The sequence below is a fragment of the Heterodontus francisci genome, chromosome 45 (genome assembly GCF_036365525.1).
Source record: "Heterodontus francisci isolate sHetFra1 chromosome 45, sHetFra1.hap1, whole genome shotgun sequence".
Lineage (NCBI taxonomy): Eukaryota > Metazoa > Chordata > Chondrichthyes > Heterodontiformes > Heterodontidae > Heterodontus > Heterodontus francisci.
Window position 1 is genome coordinate 498339 of NC_090415.1, and position 10776 is coordinate 509114.

Below are 10776 nucleotides of genomic sequence, written 5' to 3' on the forward strand. Positions count from 1 at the left end.
GATGTATGGGAAGGCTGTGTTCTTCCTGAAGACCGAGCGGGCTGTGTCCCTCGCCCTAAGTACGAGGCTCACAGTGGGTGGGATTTTCCTGCCAGTGGACCCTCTGGGGGCCACTGCGCATCGGGTAACCTTGTCGAACGTCCCACCCTTCATTCCTGATGAGCTCCTCCTCCCCCACCTACACCATCTGGGGGAGGTGAGGTCAGGGATCACCCCAGTCCCGCTTGGTCTTCGGGAGCACAGCCTCCGACATGTCTACTCCTTCCGCCGCCAGCTATTCATGCAGCTGGCGTGGGAGGAGGTCTTGGAGGGCCACTTCGGTATAGAGTTTCAGGGGACGGCCTACCGCGTCTTCTGGACCTCGGATGGAGCGCGGTGCCACGTCTGCAAGGGGGTGGGGCATGTTCGTAAGAATTGCCCCAACCTCCCGGCCGCCAGTTCCACCTCGGCGGCCCAGAGTGGTTCCACAGCACCTCCTCCCACTCCCCCAACACATCCAACAGACACCGCTCAGTCGGTTCCGGAGGCTGTGGTTTTCACAGCCTCCGGCGGGGAGGGGAGCGTCCGTCCGAGCGGAAGGAAGACGCGGGGAAAAAAGAAACATCATGAGGCGCGTCCCCTGGACACTATGACTCAACCCGAGCCTGAGCTCAGCCCAAAGCCCATTCCCATGGAATCCACCTGTCCCAGGGCTGGGCTCAGGCCCAGGGCGACTAAAAAGGGAAATAAGGCTGCGGAGGCGGAGGCCTCTGATGACATGGAGGTCTCTGAGTCTCCGCGCCCAAGTGCGAAAAAGAGGAGAAGGCACCCCTCCACAGAAATAACACAGGGCCCTGAGGCGCAGGGCCCATCTGTTGGAGGGGAGCTGCCTCCTGTTTCTGGTCCTCAGGTACCCCCTACCGCCACCACCAAGGCTACAAAGTCCGGGCAGGTGCTCCCTATTCCTCAGGATGGAGGGGAGGGGATGGCCCCGGTACATGAGGCCCCTCCTGAAGGAGTAAGTGGGGCCCTGCTTGTGGTGGGGGAGCCTGGGGAAGCCGCCCATTCTGCCACTGCTACTGGGTCGGGTGTCCTGAATGAAGGGGAGGGCGAGGCCCCAGAGGGTCGGGCCTCCCAGCCGGAGTCCACCACCAACCAGGAGACACCCGACCCAGTTATAACTGAGAATGCTGCCCCATCTGCTGGGCCTGTGGGTGCTGGCGGAGCGGGAGATGGCCTCCTCTCTCCGCCTCCAGTCTCGGCTCCGGCTGGTTTCCCGGAGTCGGGAACTTCTGTCTCCCCTGGACCACGCATTGCCCTGGGGACGGAGGTGGAGGGGGGTCCTGAACCGCTGGTGCCTACAGGCTCCAGTTTCACAATAGAACCGAGAGAGGACTCCTCCGCCATCGATCCTGGGGGTGGGATCGTGACGGAGGCGGGACCAGCTGGCGCGGCCGGGGCGTCCGCCCCACAGTGTGTGGTGGATGTGTTGGCCGCTGGCGGTGACGACCCGGAGGAGGATGGGGATTCGATGCGGGGCACGGAGGATGATCTTGATTCCATCGCCAGTGAGGTGGTGGAGTCCCTCGTGCCTCCCACCGAATCTCCTCTCATCCCCACGGCGGAACTCCGGGATTTCCTTGCGGCTTGCAGAGGTTGCCGCAATAAAGTTCAGCTGGCCCTCGACCGTTGGTCGAATCTGGCGCTGATCATCCAGTCCGTCCGTGCCGCCCTTAAGATAGCGGGCAAGCGCGCGGACGTGAAACTGGTTGAGAGGCGCCGTTTTAATGTGTTCCTCAATGGGTTGCTGGGGGAGTGGAGGGCCAGGTGCACTTCCACTCCCTCCTCACAGTGAGCTGTTGGTGACGGGTTTTAAGTACCTTTGACATGAAGATAACCATAGCCAGCCTCAACATCAACGGCAGCAGAGGGGCTCACCGCAGATTTCACAATCTCTCAGTCCTTAGGGAAGGGAGATACGCGGTGAGCTTTCTGCAGGAAACCCACACCGTTCCGGGAGACGAAGCCACCTGGCTCCTGGAGTGGCAGGGTGGGGTCTACATGAGTCACCTCACCCCTATTTCTAGTGGGGTGGCGATCTTGTTGGCCCCGACTTTTCAGCCGGAGATCTTGGGGGTCAAGGAGCTAGTGCCGGGCCGCTTGCTCCACCTCGCCGTTCGCCTGGGTAGCGTGCCGCTCCACTTTGTGAACGTGTACGCGCCCAGGCCCGGCGCTTTGCAAGCGCGCTTCTTTGAAGAAGTGTCCGCTCTCTTGAGCTCCATCGATAGCGGCGAGTGCATCATCCTCGGGGGGGATTTTAACTGCACCCTCGAGGTGGGGGATCGCTCCGGTCCCCAGCGCGGCCAAGCGTCGGTGGAGAAGTTGAGGGGACTGATCAGCTCCCTTAACTTGGTGGACGTCTGGCGGAATCTCCATCCCGACTCCAGCGCCTTCACGTGGAGGTCTGGAGGAGGGGGGTCGCGAATCGACCGCCTCTACATTTCGCAGGCGTACGTCTCCCGCGTTTCGGCGGCCTCCATGCGGCTGGTGCCGTGCTCGGACCACCGCCTGGTGTGGGCGGAGTTCACTCCGCTCCGCACGCGGGCGGGGTCCGCGTACTGGCACTTTAACAACCGGCTGCTGGAGGACGTGCGATTTCGGGACTCGTTCTGTCGATTCTGGGCCGACTGGAGAAGGAAGCAGGGGGGCTTCCCCTCCTTGAGGCTATGGTGGGATGTGGGCAAGACTCACATCCGCGTCTTCTGTCAGGAGTACGCGAAGGGGTCGACCAAGAGGCGGGAAGCCGAGGTCGGGCGCCTTGAGAGGGAGGTGCTCGACTTGGAATCCCGCCTCGGTCATGCCGTCGCGGACCCGGCCCTGTGGCAGGCGTACAAAGAGAAGAAGGGCGCGCTGAGGAACCTGCAGCTCATAGGGTCCCGAGGCGCGTACGTGAGGTCGCGGATCCAGATCCTGGAAGATTTGGACCGCGCCTCACCCTTCTTCTACTCGCTGGAAAAATGGCGGGGGGTCCGTAAGCAGCTCGTCGAGCTGCTGGCCGACGACGGATCCTCCATCACGGATCCGGAGGGAATGGGCCTCCTGGTCCGGACGTATTACAGTGCGTTGTTCTCTCCGGATCCGTCCAGCGAGGATGCGCGCAGAGTTTTGTGGGAGGACCTGCCGCAGGTCAGCCCGGAGGGCGCCGAAGGATTGGAGGCTCCGCTCACGTTGGCGGAGCTGACTGGCGCCCTCCACCAGCTCTCGAGGGGCAAATCCCCAGGGCTGGATGGGTTGACCGTGGAGTTCCTCAGGGCGTTCTGGGACGTCCTGGGGGACGATTACGCGCGGGTCCTGGGGGAAAGCCTGGCGACCGGGGAGATGCCCCTCTCGTGGCGCAGGGCGGTCATCGTCCTGCTGCCGAAGAGGGGCGATCTCCGCCTGCTTAAAAACTGGCGTCCGGTCTCCCTCCTCAGCACGGATTATAAGATCTTTGCCCGGGCTATGTCTACCCGCCTGGGCTCCGTGCTGGCCCACATGATCCACCCCGACCAGTCCTACACGGTCCCGGGCCGGTCCATCCAGGACAACATCCACCTGGTCCGGGACCTGATCCATCTTTCCCAGAGGACTGGTCAGTCGGTCGCCTTTCTCTCCCTCGATCAGGAGAAGGCGTTCGACAGGGTGGATCACGATTACCTTTTCGGGACTCTGCGCGCTTTCGGACTCGGGCCGCATTTCGTGGCCCGGGTCCGACTTTTATACGCTGCCGCAGAGTGTCTAGTCAAAGTTAACGGGTCCTTGACGGCGCCCCTTCGCTTTGGGAGAGGAGTGCGTCAGGGGTGCCCCATGTCCGGCCAATTGTATACCATCTGCGTGGAGCCCTTCCTGTGCCTGCTTCGCAGGAGGTTGACGGGATTGGCTCTGCGCGAGCCGGCCATGCGGGTCGTCCTCTCGGCTTACGCCGACGACGTGCTCCTCGCAATCACAGATCCCGTTGACTTGCGGAGGATGCGCGACTGCCAGCAGACCTTTTCTGCCGCGTCCTCCGCGAGGATCAATTGGGAGAAATGTTCCGGACTCCTGGTTGGTCAGTGGCGGGTGGACTCCCTGCCGGAGGAGATGACACCTTTTGCGTGGAGCACCACGCACCTCCTCTATTTGGGAGTCCACCTTAGCCCCGCTGAGGAAGCCTGGCCGGCAAACTGGCAGGAGTTGGAGGCGAAAGTCACCGCTCGGCTGGGGCGCTGGACAGGACTGCTCCGAGTGCTTTCCTACAGGGGCCGAGCGTTGGTCATAAACCAACTGGTGGCCTCCATGCTGTGGTACCGGTTGGTCACTTTGGCCCCGCCCCCTGTATTTGCCACCAAGATCCAGAAGAAACTCGTCGATTTCTTCTGGGGCAAGAGGAAACACTGGGTCTCTGCCGCGGTCCTGAGTCTCCCGATCGAGGAGGGCGGTCAGTCGCTGGTGTGCGTCCGCACCCAGGCTGCGACTCTCCGCCTTCGGACCCTGCAGAGATACCTGTACGTCGAGCGTCCTCCCAGATGGTGTGCGCTGGCGACGTATTTTTTCCGCCAGTGTCACTGCCTTCAAGACGACACGCAGCTCCCGGTGGAGTCCGTTAGCCGCGCCTCTCTGAGGGAGTTGCCTGTCTTTTACCGGGATCTTTTCCGAGTCTGGAACATGGTCGCCTCCAGTCAGGGCGCTCCCCCGCCGGCGGAGGAGAGCACCTCGGCTGTCCGGGCGGCCGACTCCGGGGATGGTCCGGCGGGCGGAGGAGTAGCCGAAACCCCCGGGACGCCCCTCACTGCGGGTGGCGAGGGGGCTCGGGAGTGCGGAGCGATCCCGGCCGAGCTGACCCCCGCTCGGCCGGAACTGCTCATCGGACCCAGGCCCCGAAACCCTCCTCGGGAGCCGGTCCCGCACAACCCGAGCCGCCTCTCGGAAATGCCCTCCGTGCCATTCCAATCGGCGCGGAGGGGTTTCCTGTACGGGCTGCTCCTGCACACTCTCCACTTCCTCGCCCTCGTCAGCCGGCCGGACACGCCCTGGCGGTCCGCGTTGCCATCTGGTGGCGAGGGGAAACCCCGATGGAGGTCTCTCTACGCGGGAGTCTTCCCCCTTTACATCGGGGACCTGGGGTGGAGGGTGCTGCACAGAGCAGTCCCGTGCAATAGGCTTTTAAGTAGGTTCACGGACTCCCAGGCCACCTGTACTTTCTGCGGCCTGGACGAGTCCGTGTTCCACATTTATACGGAGTGTGCGAGGTTGCAGCCCCTATTTGAGTATCTGAAGGGGCTGCTCCTCAAATTCTGGCTGCACTTCAGTCCCACGCTCCTGATCTTTGGGCACCCGGTGCGGAGGGGCTCGGGCCGGGAGGAGGATCTCCTCGTCGGTCTGCTCCTGGGCCTGGCCAAGGTGGCAATTCACAGGTCCAGGTTGCGGGCCGTCGGGGGATCCGTCCTCCCCGATTGCCTGCCCCTCTTCCGCGGTTACGTTCGCGCCCGGGTGTCCCTGGAAAAGGAGCATGCGGTGTCCGCCGGAACGCTTGAGGCCTTCCGCGACCGGTGGGCACCGCAGGGACTGGAGTGCATCGTCGACGCCGAGAATGGCATTTTAATTTGAGTTTTTTTTTTGTTTATTAATCTGGTTTTAATAAAGTTATTTTAAAAATATAAGTGTGTATATAAAGGGGGCCTGAGGAATAAAGGCCCCCTCGACATATAAAAAATATATAAAAGGGGCCTGGGGTATAAAGGAGGAAAAAAAAAAAAAAAAATAAAAAGAAGAAAAAAAAAAACGGGGGGTTAGATACAGAGTAAAGCTCCCTCTACACTGTCCCCATCAAACACTCCCAGGACAGGTACAGTACGGGGGGTTAGATACAGAGTAAAGCTCCCTCTACACTGTCCCCATCAAACACTCCCCAGGACAGGTACAGTACGGGGGGTTAGATACAGAGTAAAGCTCCCTCTACACTGTCCCCATCAAACACTCCCCAGGACAGGTACAGTACGGGGGGTTAGATACAGAGTAAAGCTCCCTCTACACTGTCCCCATCAAACACTCCCCAGGACAGGTACAGTACGGGGGGTTAGATACAGAGTAAAGCTCCCTCTACACTGTCCCCATCAAACACTCCCCAGGACAGGTACAGTACGGGGGGGTTAGATACAGAGTAAAACTCCCTCTACACTGTCCCCATCAAACACTCCCCAGGACAGGTACAGTACGGGGGTTAGATACAGAGTAAAGCTCCCTCTGCACTGTCCCCATCAAACACTCCCCAGGACAGGTACAGTACGGGGGGTTAGATACAGAGTAAAGCTCCCTCTACACTGTCCCCATCAAACACTCCCCAGGACAGGTACAGTACGGGGGGTTAGATACAGAGTAAAGCTCCCTCCACACTGTCCCCCATCAAACACTCCCAGGACAGGTACAGTACGGGGTGTTAGATACAGAGTAAAGCTCCCTCTACACTGTCCCCATCAAACACTCCCCAGGACAGGTACAGTACGGGGGGTTAGATACAGAGTAAAGCTCCCTCTACACTGTCCCCATCAAACACTCCCCAGGACAGGTACAGTACGGGGGGTTAGATACAGAGTAAAGCTCCCTCCACACTGTCCCCCATCAAACACTCCCAGGACAGGTACAGTACGGGGGGTTAGATACAGAGTAAAGCTCCCTCTACACTGTCCCCATCAAACACTCCCCAGGACAGGTACAGTACGGGGGGTTAGATACAGAGTAAAGCTCCCTCTACACTGTCCCCATCAAACACTCCCCAGGACAGGTACAGTACGGGGAGTTAGATACAGAGTAAAGCTCCCTCTGCACTGTCCCCTTCACGGAATCAGACTGAAGATTTGGAGGCTATTTGGCCCATTGAGCCTGTGCTAGCTCTGTGATAAAGCTCTCCAATTAATCCCACTCCCCTGCTCCTTCCCTGTCACTGATCTGTCACCAGTAACTCGTATCTCATTCCACTCACATCCCTTAATATCCCTGGATTGAATCACTCCAGACCGGGAGTTATCATCTCCCTCTGTTCGATTATTGGATCAGTTATCTCCCCCCATTCTATCTGCAATCTCCTGTGATCTTTTATAAGTTCCCATCCTCGTGTCCTCTTCCAGCCTGTCTGTCTCTCTCGGAAAAATCGAGGCAAATATTTCCTATTTCTGCCTGTCATTACCTGTGAGTTTATTGTGTCTGTCTCTGAGTGACTCTATCTTTCTTCCCATCTTTCTCTCATTTTCATGTGTTTCGTTTATTCCTTGACAATTTCATTTCACCGTTTTCCTTGCATTCCTTGTGAATTCTCTCCATCACGTTCCACAGCTGAAGCCTTTCTACCAATGTCTAGTTTCTATTTTACCCAAGTTTCTTTATTCCTCTTTTAATACAGGAACAGTCTGTACAGTTCTCTGAAATGATGTTATATAATAACACCAAGTTCAACATTCTTTAGTTCACCGACAGCACTCAGAGATTTCCCTGAAATCAGCTGACTCTACACACCCCCAGGGAATCCGGAGAAGGGTGGGTTTGAGCATTCCTGAATCCTTTATAAGGGACGACTGCCGTGTACTGTTACCTCCTCGTAGCAGACAGGCGACACTGCACTGTGAGTATGTTCATTATGCAGATGTTGGGAATCTCCGACCCATTTCCCACCCTCTGTCTCTCAATCCCTGTCTGTATCTGTCTGTCTGTCTGTCTCCCAATCCCTGTCTGGCTCTCTCTCTCTTTCTCCCTTGCCATGTCTCTCTGTCTCTCTCACCCCATCGCCCGCCCCTGTCTCTCACTGTCTCCCTCCGTCTCCGTCTCTCTCTCACCCTCCCCTGTCTCTCTCCCTCTCCACCAATCTCTTGCGCTTGGTCCCTTTCTCTTGCTCTTCTCTGTCTCTCTCTCTCTCTCCCTTTCTCTTGCTCTCCTCTGTCTCTCTCTCTCTCTCCCTTTCTCTTGCTCTCCTCTGTCTCTCTCTCTCTCCCTTTCTCTTGCTCTCCTCTGTCTGTCTGGCTGTCTCTCTCTCTCCCTTTCTCTTGCTCTCCTCTGTTTCTCTCTCTCTCTCCCTGTCTCTTGCTCTTCTCTGTCTGTCTGTCTCTCTCTCTCTCCCTTTCTCTTGCTCTCCTCTGTCTCTCTCTCTCCTCTGTCTCTCTCTCTCTCCCCCTTTCTCTTGCTCTCCTCTGTCTCTCTCTCTCTCTCCCTCTCTTGCTCTCCTCTGTCTCTCTCTCTCCCTTTCTCTTGCTCTCCTCTGTCTGTCTCTATCTCTCTGTCTCTCCCATTCTCTTGCTCTCCTCTGTCTCTCTCTCTTTCCCTTTCTCTTGCTCTCCTCTGTCTCTCTCTCTCTCCCCCTTTCTCTTGCTCTCCTCTGTCTCTCTCTCTCCCTTTCTCTTGCTCTCCTCTGTCTCTCTCTCTTTCCCTTTCTCTTGCTCTCCTCTGTCTCTCTCTCTCTCCCCCTTTCTCTTGCTCTCCTCTGTCTCTCTCTCTCTCCCTTTCTCTTGCTCTCCTCTGTCTCTCTCTCTCTCCCCCTTTCTCTTGCTCTCCTCTGTCTCTCTCTCTCCCTTTCTCTTGCTCTCCTCTGTCTGTCTCTCTCTCTCTGTCTCTCCCATTCTCTTGCTCTCCTCTGTCTCTCTCTCTTTCCCTTTCTCTTGCTCTCCTCTGTCCCTCTCTCCTCCCGGAATTATGTGCTACACTCACTCTCGATCTGTGTTGGGAGGGAGGGAACTGATTGAGTGTGAGCTGTCTCCATGTGGGGAGGGGAGAGAGACAGATCCAGGTGAAAATGTAACTTGTGTGAAAGGGATTTCAGAATGAGATCAGCTGTTTAAATAATGATCTTGTGTCGAAAACACAGAGAGCAGCAGAACATTGGGAGAAGGTGGGTGGGACTGAGAACTGCAGGAGGTTACAGAGATAGAGAGGGAGTGAAGGGGCTACGGAGGGATTTCAACAGGAAGGTGAGAATTGTAGGGGCTGGAGGAGGTTACAGAGATAGGGAGGAGGGGAGAGTTAAAAGGGAGATTGACCAGAATGATCCCAGGGATGAGGGACTTCAGTTAATGTGGAGAGACTGGGAGAAGCTGGGATTGTTCTCCTGAGAACAGAGAAGGTTAAGAGGGAGATTTAATCAAGACGTTCACAATCAGGAAGGGTTTGGATGGAGTAAATGAGGAGAGACTGTTTCCCAGTGGTGGGAGGGTGGTGAACCGGAGGGACACAGATCGAGGGCGATTGGTGGGTGAACCGGAGAGAGGGAGATGAGGAAACATTATTTGAGGCAGTGAGTTGTTGTGATCTGGGACTCGCTGCCTGAAAGGAAGGTGGAAGCAGATTCAATAGTGACTCTCAGAAGGGGAATCGGATAAATACTGGGAGGGGAGAAATTTACAGGGAGATGGGGAAGAGAGTGGGGAGGATTAATTGGAGCTAGCACAGGTAGGACGGGCCGAACGTCCTCTTCCTCCTGTGGCTGTATCATTCTCCAATCTGATAAGCCTCCCCCCCTACCCAGTCCTGCTGTCTTTCCCCCAGCCAGAGTGAACTTGCTGACAGGGATTGGGATTCTGTCTCCCACAGTTTGCATCGCGATTCCCAGAGACTTTCTGCAGCCTCTCAGCAGACTGAACCATGTCCCCACTCACAATAAAGAACGAATGTGATCAGACTGTCGTGGTCACAATGACAGGGTGTGATGAGAAAAGCTTTGAAATCAGCAATTCTGACCACAGGACGGTCAGCCGGATGCAGGAGAAGGTAACAATCAAAGTGCAACTGACAGAATCGAACTCCAACTACGGGCCAAAGGAATTCACAACGCCGAAGACCATCAAGATCGAGAGGGGCTGGTTTTGCGGAATCTATATCACACAAAAGGACTGACGTGTGTTTCTACCTCTGATACCCTGCTACAGGGTAGGATAATGGTCACCCTGTCTCAGAAACAACAATAAAAACTATCACAGAAACCTCACTCCTGCTCCTGTTTCTCACTAACTGAACAAGAAATTAACCCAATGGCTCCCTCACACAATCACTCAATGGTGAGGACAGTGTGAGTGACTCAGATACCACTACTGAGGGAGTGCTGCACTGTCGGAGGGTCAGTACTGAGGGAGTGCTGCACTGTCGGAGGGTCAGTACTGAGGGAGTGCTGCACTGTCGGAGGGTCAGTATTGAGGGAGTGCTGCACTGTCGGAGGGTCAGTACTGAGGGAGTGCTGCACTGTCGGAGGGTCAGTACTGAGCGTGTTCTGCACTGTCGGAGGGTCAGTATTGAGGGAGTGCTGCACTGCCGGAGGGTCAGTACTGAGGGAGTGCTGCACTGTCGGAGGGTTAGTATTGAGGGAGTGCTGCACTGTCGGAGGGTCAGTATTGAGGGAGTGCTGCACTGCCGGAGGGTCAGTACTGAGGGAGTGCTGCACTGTCGGAGGGTCAGTATTGAGGGAGTGCTGCACTGCCGGAGGGTCAGTACTGAGGGAGTGCTGCACTGTCGGAGGGTCAGTACTGAGAGAGTGCTGCACTGTTGAAGGGTCAGTACTGAGGGAGTGCTGCACTGTCAGAGGGTCAGTACTGAGGGAGTGCTGCACTGCCGGAGGGTCAGTACTGAGGGAGTGCTGCATTGTCAGAGGGTTAGTACTGAGGGAGTGCTGCACTGTCAGAGGGTCAATACTGAGGGAGCGCCACACTGTCGGACGGTCAGTGCTGAGGGAGTGCCGCACTGTCGGAGGGTCAGTACTGAGGGAGTGCCGCACTGTCGGAGGGTCAGTACTGAGGGAGTGCTGCACTG

The 10776-nt window shown here is 57.0% G+C and overlaps 1 long non-coding RNA gene across 1 annotated transcript; it reads left to right on the top strand.

Moving 5' to 3' along the window:
* Positions 1-7404: 7404 nt before the first annotated feature.
* LOC137356469 (uncharacterized) lies at positions 7405-9961 on the top strand. Its single transcript, XR_010971077.1, has 2 exons — positions 7405-7612; positions 9568-9961. It is a non-coding gene; the product is annotated as an uncharacterized lncRNA (long non-coding RNA).
* Positions 9962-10776: the final 815 nt, after the last annotated feature.